The sequence below is a fragment of the Bombus flavifrons genome, chromosome 7 (assembly GCF_040668555.2).
Source record: "Bombus flavifrons isolate JBK064 chromosome 7, iyBomFlav1_principal, whole genome shotgun sequence".
Lineage (NCBI taxonomy): Eukaryota > Metazoa > Arthropoda > Insecta > Hymenoptera > Apidae > Bombus > Bombus flavifrons.
Genome location: NC_138448.1, coordinates 3,925,846 through 3,938,349, shown reverse-complemented (window position 1 = coordinate 3,938,349; position 12,504 = coordinate 3,925,846). Strand labels below are relative to the sequence as shown.

The 12,504-nt window shown below is 41.9% G+C and overlaps 1 long non-coding RNA gene across 1 annotated transcript in view; it reads right to left on the bottom strand.

Annotated features, from left to right (window-relative positions):
* LOC138182071 (uncharacterized) overlaps nt 1–12,504 on the bottom strand; it is a 17,267-nt gene extending 4,763 nt beyond the window's left edge. The window contains exon 1 of the long non-coding RNA XR_011173687.1: nt 12,254–12,504. This is a non-coding gene — a long non-coding RNA (uncharacterized LOC138182071). The remainder of the gene's footprint in view (nt 1–12,253) is intronic.

The window sequence follows — 12,504 nt, the reverse complement described above, 5'->3', positions numbered from 1 at the left end:
CTTTTACCGACACCGCTTGGACATAGACGCTATCATCGTTATCCTCTGTCACTTACAACCATATACTGCCACCGTGTCCCCTTTCCAACTTAATCATCTGCAGGATTCGTTCCTCGGCAAACGACAACTCTTCAAGACGTGCTGCTAAGGAAGCGGACATCGACTCGTCCTCCGGCATAAGGAACGTCTCGTCATCTGTAGGGATGTCAGCGTCTGTTGAAAATAGAAATCATACAAAATTTAAATTTACAAATCATATAATCCTTACATGATGATGAAATGCATCATGTTCGAAGAGATATTTTTATATTGAAATTAATATGTTTGCAGAATGTCTTGAGATATAGGATTAAGAAGATAAAATATCTTATGTTGTATATGTTAGCTGATTTAGTGAATTACATAGCGCGATTGATTTCAAGAAATGCAATTAAATATAAGAATAATATATAGTACGATGATGATACAATATGTATCGATAACATAGCGTTGTATTAAAAATTTGTTAATTGTTGTATACGTTTAAATATAGGTTTGAGTGATAATTGTTAACACTTGAAAAATCTAGTCGAAATAGAAATGTTACTAACTGAGCACGTATGTTTCCGGTAGAGGAGATAACGTTGATCGTGCGGACAATGACTGAATCGAAGACTCCGTGTCTGATTTTAATGATAGCGACTCCATATCGTCGATAAGGGCGGTGTTTTTCTGCACGAGGCTGCTGTAGATCGCTCTTGTTTCCATTTTTACCCCTAGACGCCGTGGCAAACTCGGCGTCCGATAACCTCCCGATTGTCAGGATGTTCCGTAATTCGGTAAACTTGAAGTCTTCATATAAAACAGACATAAAGGCATTTCGATTCCAATTGATTCCAATATTGGTTAATTTTCATACAAAAAGCTAAGATATATTACAAATACACGAAACAACATATATTGAACCTTTCTATCATTCTTGGAAGTAAATACCAGTCAAAGTACAAACATTCCATTAAAGGTATTATATATGTCGGAGATGAAACCGCCACCACTTTGCAATAGATCAGTCGATAACTACCAACCACAACAAAGTATAACGGATAATGAAGCAACATTGAAAGCACAAAATGAACAAAAAGCCATAAACAGTAACACAGATCCCCAAGGAAACCGAAGTTACGCGCAGGTAACCCGAAACATTAGACAAGCAACGCCCACAAACAACCAGAATCAAAGCAACAACACTGAAGACGCTACAGAAATCAAAGAACTACGCGAAGCATCCAATCGTTAGACATTACAAAGGTGAATTATCCAATCGCTATCGACGTTCTAAAAGACAAATTTGACTGTCACCGTCAAGTCCGCATGCGCCACTGGGACTTGATTTTCGATTATCCGAAAATAACTAAGGAGACACCCGAAGCTATAGACGATTTCCTTGAGACGATCGAAATAAATCTCAAAGCTTTAGATAAATTAGGTGAACCAATCACGTCAAACGTTGTCCTCATCAAATTGTTCACATCGAAGCTATCATTCGCAAATGGCAACGCACATTACCGGACAAAAAAATGCCGTCATACACACACTTGGTAGATTTTCTTAAAACACGGACGAACGGCGATAGGACAAGTTCAACACCAACCGAGATAAAAAAGGCGCCCGACCAACATAACCGACAGCGACAACACGCGCCGCGAATTCACACTTTCGCCACTACACACAAGATGTTGGCGTGTCCAACTTGTCAAGGACCACACGAAATATGGCATTGAGATGTGTTCAAGGTGAAGTCTGCCAAAAATCGCCTCGAAATCGTCAAAAAGGCTTCACTCTGTACAAATTTCCTAGGTACAGGACACACTCATGCTCAATACTCTGCCGGTTCATGTCGCATATGCAGACAGCGACATCATACATATTTGCATCAACACCAAGGTCACGACAAATCACGATCATCTAGTGGCCGATCGTCGAGCGGTCATTCTTCGAGCGATCGATCTTCTAACGGACGATCATCACCTAGTTTATCGACACCTCGGTCGTCCCATCGTTCGAGACGCGCATCCACGTCTCCCCTGTCGTCGCCCCTATCGTCTACACGAACTTCTCCCCGAGGGTCTCCGCGAACGTCTCCAAAACGCGAACCTCGGTGTTCTCGAACAAAAGTAGTCGAATTAAACCTACCGTCCAGTTCTCAACGACACGGGAAGGAATGACTACCTCAGACGACGACATTAATTGGAACCGAATCACAGAGAACCGATTCACTGACGTCGCTTCATTCCAAATTGCATCACGATCTCTTGGTCACAGAACAGGTCAACATACTTAACAATAAAAATCAACCATTTCCTTGTAGAGCTCTGCTAGACACCGGCTCTAGCATGAATTTCATAACCGAAAAACTCGCGAGTTCATTGAAACTCAACCAACGGAAATTTTCGGTCCCAATCGGAACTCTCGACGCGTTATCGACGACCTCGAAACGCTATATCGACGGCCACGATCACCTCAATTGACGGCACATACGAACGCACATTGACGTTCCTGGTCATTCCAACTATATCGACTTGGGTCCCAGATCAACCCATAGATCGCTCACTGATACAAATACCGAGGAATCTCTAACTTGCCGATCCAGCATTCCATGGACCTGTTCCGATCGAAATCTTACTGAGCGCCGGCCCAACACTAGCATCACTTTGCGTAAGTCAACTCAATATCAGTCACTCAAACGGGCCCGACTTGCGGCTGCAAAAAACGCGATTCGGATGGGTCATCGGGGGGAGTCCAACCCCACAATCCTGAGCTCGTACATTTCACGCTTCCACGACGGCTTTACAGGCGGACCTCGCCCGTTTTTTGGGAAATCGACGAGGGACCGCCCACTTCACACAGTTCTGAGGCGGAACGACAATGCGAGGAGCATTTTCGAAATCGACGAAGGGCGATACATTGTCGCTCTTCCATTTATCGAAACAACGCCTTCGCTTGTATCCTCTAAAGCCATGGCGATGAAACGACTCACATCTCTGTGCCGTCGTTTCCAACGAGATAAATAATTCGAAGCCGACTGTCACGCCGTAATACGAGAATAATTGGAATTAGGACACATGTCGAAGATCACCACGGACCACTCCACGGCCGACGGATATTTTCTGCCACATCACGGCGTGATCAAAGAGTCCAGCCAAACAACGAAACTCCGAGTCGTGTTCGACGGATCGGCACCAACCACCACCGGAGTTTCCTTAAACGACTTACTTCACACGGGACCGAAACTACAAGAAGACTTATTTTTTATTCTCCTGAGATTTCGTTCTCATCAATACGTCCTTACAGGCGATATTGAAAAAATGTACAGGCAATTTCTTGTGCGTCAAGAGGATCGGAAATTCCAACAAATTTTGTGGCGTAACTCTAATGGAGAAATTGACACCTATCAACTTAACACAGTAACGTTCGGGCTTTCGGCGGCTCCTTATCTAGCCATTCGGTGCCTCAAACAATTTGCGGACAACGAGGGACGTCGATATCCACAAGCGGCGATAGTCTTACAGCGAGATTTCTACGTCGACGATGTTCTCACAGGGGTTGATACAAAGGTCGAGGCACAATCATTGAGAACGGAACTCACAGAACTACTCAAACTAGCCGGTTTAAATATTCAAAAATGGGCATCAAACGACCGAGAGCTGCTACAAGGACATTCCGAACAGGATATAAACGACAAACAACTTTTAGGCGAATCTCAAACATTCAAAACTCTGGGCGTTGTTTGGAACTCCTCTGACGATTCGATCCTATATTCCGTTAAAATCAATCCTACCAGCTCCCGAATCACGAAAAGAATAATCAGCTCCGAAATCGACAAGATCTACGATCCTCTTGGATTACTTGCGCCAGTAATCGTGCGAGCTAAGATGCTACTCCAACGACTTTGGACGTTAAAAATCAATTGAGATGAATCTCTGCCGGCTGATTTACATACACAATGGAATGAATACTATACGCAGTTACCATTACTAAACCACGTAAGGTTTCCACGCAAAACTGTCATCAAGTCTGCAACCGAAATTGAGCTACACGGGTTCTGTGACGCCAGCGAAAGGGCGTATGGGGCATGTGTTTACCTTCACACCATCACTCCGGAGGGCCATGTCTGGATACGACTCCTCACTGCGAAGTCAAAAGTGGCTCCGCTCAAATCACAGACTATTCCAAGGCTGGAACTGAGTGGAGCACTTCTTCTCACAACATTGACTACCACAGTCCTTCAAGCACTGCCAAACAATATTTCTCGGACTGTTTATTGGACTGACTCTACCATTGTCCTTCATTGGATCAACACATCACCCCATACGCTGAAAACATTCGTCGCTAATCGTGTGGCAGAAATTCAAAGGAACGACAACCCTGCGGATCTCATATCCCGAGGACAATCGCCCGAAGACTTTCTACGACAAACCATTTGGCAATATGGACCGGAGTGGTTACAACAACCTGAAGAATATTGGCCGACGTGGAACCCAATACCACTACCAATCGAAATACCGGAGCAAAAGAAGGCAACCTGTCTGTCCGTGACTCCCGCCGACCACAGTCTGCTGGAGATATTCTCCTCTTGGCCTAAACTAATCAGAGTTACCGCTCGTTGTCTTCGATGGAGACAAAAACAGGATCGAGGGAGACCTCTAACTGCACATGATTTGACTATTGCGCACAACAAGCTTGTCAAATTATTACAACTTTGCTATTTTTCAGATGAGATCCGTATTCTCCGAGCTGATCGAAATTCTGCAGTGAGGGGAAAGTTACAACGGCTCAATCAATTTCTGGACAAGGACGGGGATGTTGCGAGTCGGAGGCCGACTCAGTCACTCAACAATGCCTTTCAGTCAAAAACATCCGATTATTTTACCTAAGTCTTCCGTTACAGCACACGTAATCGAGCATGAACACATCTTAACCTTCCACTCCGGAACTCAAGCTACTCTATACGCCATAAGATGATCTTATTGGCCTATCGACGAACGTAGTCAAGTTTGGAGCACTGTGAAGAAGTGCGTCCGTTGCTGCCGTGCCAATCCACCTCCAGTGGATTACGTAATGGCTGACCTCCCAGCCGCACGGATAACGGAATCTCGGCCGTTTACCAACGTCGGAATTGACTATTGCGGACCATTTTACATCAAGGAACGAAAGGACCGCAACCGACGCGAAATTAAGGTATACGTGGCAATCTTTGTATGTTTTGCAGTTAAAGCAGTTCACATCGAGCTGGTCATCGACCTCACAAGCTTTATTTATTGCTCGTCGAGGATTCTGTCTAACAATATACTCTGACAACGGTACCAACTTGTAGAACGGAACCCTGGAAAAATACATTAGAAACAAAAACCTCAATATATTATCCACGGGAAGACCGACATATTGGCCGACAGACCTGAGCAAAATACCTGACCTACTTGATTTTGCAGTTACAAAGGGACTAAACGCAAATAAACTAAACATAGCACCCAGCCTTGAGCTTACCTCCAATCATACACCCATAATAATTACATACAGAAACAAACCAATACTTTACAGCAATTCAGAGACACTATGCAATAAAACCACCAAATGGCAAACATTTAAAGAAATAATTGAGAGCAAAATCAACTGCAACATCCCATTGGAAAAACCTGAACACATCGAACAAGCAGTAACAACACTTACAGAAACTATTCAGGAAGCAGCATGGGCAACCACCATACCCGAATCAACAAATAGACAAACAAAAATAATTCCGCCAGACATTCTCGAAAAAATTAGAGAAAAAAGAAAAGCGAAAGCAAAATGGCAAACACATAGAACAAAAGAAAACAAAAAACACCTAAACAAACTTGCAAAGGAAATTAAAAACAAAATAAAAGAACACAACAACAACGAGTTCACAAAGTTCATTGAGTCACTATCTGCACACGAGAACTACAACTGCTCCCTATGGAAAGCCACAAAAAAAAAATAAAGAAGACAATAAAACTGGTTCCAGCAATCAGAGGAGCAGATAACACATGGGCAAGAAGCAACGAAGAGCAAGCTGAAGAATTTTCCAACCACCTATGCAACACATTTACACCACATAATATCAACAACAGCAACTACAATAGTCATACGGACGAGGATGCGCTAACCATTAGTACATCAACTGACAAACACTACATCATACCTAAAACAACATAACAAGAAATTAGAAACATAATCGAAAAAACAAAAAACAATAAAGCACCAGGAATCGACCTAATCAATGGTAAAATCCTAAAAAACCTACCTCCAAAAGCAGTACGACTAATCACAATAATTTGCAATGCAATATTAAGAATCCAATACTATCCTAAACTATGGAAACTAGCACAGATCAAAATGCTACCTAAGCCAGGCAGAGACCCACACCAAACAGCATCATACAGACCAATTTCACTACTTCCTGTACTATTCAAAATACTAGAAAAAATAATTTACGCCCGCTTAAAACAAATAACAGATAAGGAAAAACTGATACCAGATCACCAATTTAGATTCAGAAACAAACACTCTACGATAGAGCAAATGCACAGACTCACTAACGAAGTAATAACAGCTCTAGAAAGCAAATAATACTTTACAGCACTCTTTATGGACACAGAGAAGGCATTCGATAAAATAAACCACGAAAGCCTTCTACAAACAATCAGGAAACAATTTCCGAAACAAATATACCATTTATTAAAATCGTACTTAAGCAGCAGAACCTTCATAGTAAAAATTAAAGATTCATGCTCCGAAGTCAAAGACATCAAGGCAGGGGTTCCGCAAGGAAGCGTCTTAGGACCAATATTATACAGACTATACACGGCCAACATACCAACAACTACCAATAGCAAAATACTGACATTCGCTGGCGCTACTAGTACTAGTACTAGTCAGGCACAGTAACCCTGTAACAGCAGTCACATTACTACAAGAACATATCACAAAAATAGAAAAGTGGCTACAAGTTAAACAAATTAAAGCAAACCCTAGTAATTGCAACCATATTACATTCACACTGCGAAAACAGATACCACCAAACATCTTTCTTAACGGCACGCACATATTACAAACAAGGCAAGTCAAATACCTAGGACTCCAAATAGATACACAACTCACATGGAAACAGCATATCAAATCAATAACAGACAAAATACAGACGTCAAGGAGACAAATGCATTGGCTAACAAGTCGAAAATCCAAACTAAGTATAGAAAATAAATTAAAAATATACAAAACAATTATAAAACCAGTCTGGATGTACGGAATACCACTATGGGGAACAGCAGCAATGAGCCATATAAACAAAATAGAGATAATCCAAGCTAAAATCCTCAGAACAATAGTAAAATCACCATGGTACGTCAGAAACGAAGATATACGGAAAGACCTTGGAATACCAACGGTCAAGGAGGAGATTAGCAGATACGCAAGAAGGTACAGAGAAAGAGTAGCAACGCACCCGAATCGGCTAGCAGCGGAAGCGATCAACACATCAAACATAGAAAGAAGACTAAAAAGGAAACACCCAACAGATCTCACAAAGGACACAACCTAACAAACACGAAGATGGTACCCCGCTGGAGGTAACCACCCACATGCTATATTATTACAACACCAAGATATAACATTTTACCAAATGTCCTACTGGACAAATTGTAAAATTCAAATAAATAAATAGAAAAAAAAACATATCTAAAACAACAGCACAAGAAATTAGAAACATAATCGAGGAAACAAAAAATAATAAAGCACCAGGAATCGACCTAATCAATGGCAAAATCTTGAAAAACCTTCCGCCAAAAGCGATAAGACAAATCACAATAATATTTAACGCAATACTAAGAATTCAATACTTTCCTAAAATTTGGAAACTGGCATAGATCATAATGTTACCTAAACCAGGCAAAGACCCACATCAAACTACATCATACAGACCAATATCATTACTTCCTGTGTTCTCTAAAATACTAGAGAAAGTAATTTACGACCGCATAAAACCAATAATAGAGAAGGAAAAATTAATACCGGATCACCAATTCGGATTCAGAAACAAACACTCCACTATAGAGCAAATGCACAGACTGGTCAACAAAATAATACTAGCACTAAAAAACAAGCAATACTGTACAGCCCTCTTTATGGACGTACAGAAAGCATTCGACAAAATAAACCACGAAAGCCTTCTACAAACAATCAGGAAACAATTTCCGAAACAAATATACCATTTATTAAAATCGTACTTAAGCAGCAGAACCTTCATAGTAAAAATTAAAGATTCATGCTCCGAAGTCAAAGACATCAAGGCAGGGGTTCCGCAAGGAAGCGTCTTAGGACCAATATTATACAGACTATACACGGCCAACATACCAACAACTACCAATAGCAAAATACTGACATTCGCTGGCGCTACTAGTACTAGTACTAGTCAGGCACAGTAACCCTGTAACAGCAGTCACATTACTACAAGAACATATCACAAAAATAGAAAAGTGGCTACAAGTTAAACAAATTAAAGCAAACCCTAGTAATTGCAACCATATTACATTCACACTGCGAAAACAGATACCACCAAACATCTTTCTTAACGGCACGCACATATTACAAACAAGGCAAGTCAAATACCTAGGACTCCAAATAGATACACAACTCACATGGAAACAGCATATCAAATCAATAACAGACAAAATACAGACGTCAAGGAGACAAATGCATTGGCTAACAAGTCGAAAATCCAAACTAAGTATAGAAAATAAATTAAAAATATACAAAATGATCATAAAACCAATCTGGACGTACAAAATACGTACTAACAAGTCGAAAATCCAAACTAAGTATAGAAAATAAATTAAAAATATACAAAATGATCATAAAACCAATCTGGACGTACAAAATACCACTATGGGGAACAGCAGCAATGAGCCATATAACCAAAATAGAGACAATGCAAGCAAAAATTCTTAGAACAATAGTAAACGCCCCATGGTACGTTAGAAACGAGGACATACGGAAGGACCTGGGAATACCAACGGTCAAGGAGGAGATTAGCAGATGTGCAAGAAGGTACAAAGAAAGAATAGCAACGCACCCGAACCGGCTGGCAGCGGAAACGATCAACACATCAAGCATAGAAAGAAGACTAAAAAGGAAACATCCAACAGATCTCACAAAGGAAATAACCTAACAAACACGTAGATGGTACCCCGCTGGGGGTAGCCATCCGCACGATAATCAAACAGCCAAAAAATTCTACCAAATGTCCAAATCGGACAAATTGTGAATGTAAAAAACTAAATAAAAAAAAAAAAATTTGTGATAATGAGCTTGGGCTCGAGGCGACAGCCAGTCGCCGAACGTAGCCGCGGTCAAGGGATGAAAGCTTTGTCTAGCAGAGGAATGGAGTAATTCGATAGCTCTCCTTAAAAAAAAAAAAATAGTGGTAACACTCGACAGTAAACATTCCAACGGTCTCCGTCCCGTAGCTCGCCACTTGCAGACCCTATTCTTTGAGTAAGATGATTGCCAGATGTCGATGCGTTTCTGCAGTACATGTGCAGTGTTTTCTCGAGAGCGGCTAGCGTCTTTTCTAACCACCGATATGGAGATTGACCAATTAGCAGCAACGCCAATTTCCCTCACCTTACGAACGAAGGCTTTCCTCGACGAATCCGAGGATCCCGTGTCCTTAGACACACCCCATGTAATTTTGTTCAGTGGCATCATCGGGACGGAAAGTCATTCTTTCTTGCGATCTCATCAACGAAAAAAATAACGCCTTACGATCAGTGAATATTACGCGTTTTATTAACAAAGAGTTCGACTTAGATTTTGTGAGCACGTACATCTATCATCCCGTTGACCGCGGATTCGTTATTGAACCTAGGATCATTGTCATTAGCTTCTCGAGGTGTATCTGAGTATCTGATTACCACGGTTACTTCTCAAATTCTGTAATAATCGTATTTGCACTGGTCAATGCCTTCTCTATTGCATGGCGACCATGTGTAATCCACATGAAGATTCGTTTCACGCCCCTAACCCTAATTTTAATGTAAACTCGACATATATATCATTAAAATAACTCATCAAACTATGAAGCAGTATCAACAATTAAAAATTAATCATAGTGCCATGTCGCACTATTCCACAGTGAATACTTAACCTTCCGATCCTATTTCGTATCACGCAAAATAGTTCGATCTCTAACAATAACCGAACAAACAACGATATAAACACCACGGACACAAACGCGACGTAGTAAATCTAGGAAAAAATCCAGAAAATATAAACAAAAGCTTTTTTCACTTACGAGTGATGACAACGCCAATTACGTTTGTTCGACAACCTCGATGGCCAGCTGATGCACTTAGTTGCACGGCAGCCGACTGTACTTGGCAGTTCCGCTGCACTTGTGGTCCATTCGCTGAATTCTCCTGAATTCTGATCTCATACACGCACACACAGCCGCCACCGGCGATCGCAATTTAACTCTGTCACAGTTCACTTCGAACAAAGAGATTCCTCGAGCCTTGAATAGCGAGAATCCGAAAAAGATTCGCGAACGTAATGACAACGCGTCAAGAAAGACGATTAGACTTTCTTTTCCCCTCTCCCTTCGTCATTCGCGAGAGAGAAAACCGATTAGGGATTCTCCAAACGCGATATTTCTTACGAATAAAGCATGACAGCGTCGCGATTCAACTCGAAACACAATCGATTCTCGATTCGACTCGACTCGATTTGCGAGAGTACGGAAGTCACGAGCAAGTTAAGCCACCTATCAAGAACGCAAACGACGATGATGGATGCCACGCTCACCGGCAATTAGTTCGACGATCGCCACCCGAATTTCAAATAGTCAAGTGCTCTTGTCAGTCAAGAGCAATGGAACTTCAATCGCTGCATCGATGATCCGCATACTGATCTCTGTCTCACAGAGAGAGAAAAAGGTCGTAAATCAACGAGTTAGTTGAATCGATACGCGAACGAGAGAGAGAGAGAGAGAGAGAGAGAGAGAGAGAGAAAGAGCGAGAGTTTCGACGATACTCCACCGTATATTACTTCGAATGTTACCGCTCAAACGATTGCACCGATTCAAACGTTCCCTGATCGACGACACACTGCGATAACATTCGCATGAAAATCGTGTCTTATGATGCGTCACGCGGTAACACGCGACGTGTAGACGCAATTATCACTCATGTTGTACAATTTAGTATGACGGGCAATAAACTTGATTCGCGGTACGATGAGGTTAACAGTGGTCGAGAAAGAGCCCACGCGAAAGCCAGCTGTGTCGCGTCGTTGAAGCGCGAAGTTGAACGCGACAGGTGCAAAGGGAGTGAAGTGAGGCAAAGCTGTGCTCGCATCTGCACAGTACGACACGGCTCGCGGTTCGCGAGAAACTGCCGGTCGCGTGTTAACGCGATACCCAACCGACCCCTTTCAAGCCAAGGAGCTGGCGCAGGTACCATCCCTTTCTTCCCCCCACCACACAGGCATCCCATGACTCCACACACTCGCCACTTTCGACCTTTCGACGCGCATCCTCTTTTCCAACTTATCCCGGACCTAGATCGGGCTAATCGAAATCCCTTAACCCTTATTTCACCTGCGACCCCACCATTGTTAGCTCACTTATCGGTCTGTCTGTTTTATCAAACTGTCCATTCACATTTCACTAATTGTCCTTACTTTCTTTCTCTTATATCGATGACTTTAATGGAGTTTCGTTTAATGAGTTGTTATCTGTTTTTGTTTCTTGCTTCTGGAGAGTCGGGGAAGGGTAAGATAGGGATTTGTTTGTTATCTGCTGATAAGAAATGGGAACCGTTTGATTATTATATTGCATAAAGGCTATCATAATTGAATGATTAATAATGAAGTATTTCAAATAATGTAACTAATAAACATAATAAAAATAAAGAGACAAATAATATGCGCGTATATATATGTCGGAGATGAAAGGACATCGGAGCCTTCCCTTTGGAACTTCGGGAAAATCCCTTAACACCGTAATCTAGATTCTATCATAGGTGTAATTAAACAATTGTCGTCATTCGATCCGATTGTATTTGTTCGAGATTTCTGATAATGAGCTTGGGCTCGAGGCGACAGCCAGTCGCCGAACGTAGCCGCGGTCACGGGATGAACACTTTGTCTAACAAAGGTATGGAGTAATTCTATAGCTCTCCTTAAAAGAAATATTTGTGACGGCACGCGACAGTAAACATTCCAACGGTTTCCGTCCCGTGGCTCGCCACACGCAGACCCTATTCTTCGAGTAAGATGATTACCAGATGTCGATGCGTCTCCGCAGTACATGTTCAGCTAGCCTGAGGGTCCGTTATAAATCTGAAGATTTTGTTAACTAAAGTCCTTCAAACAGACAAACAGTCTTTGTCCCAACTACGGGAAGATAGAGGAGACCTATTTTTTCAACGAACAGCGTCTCGCATTAGCAAC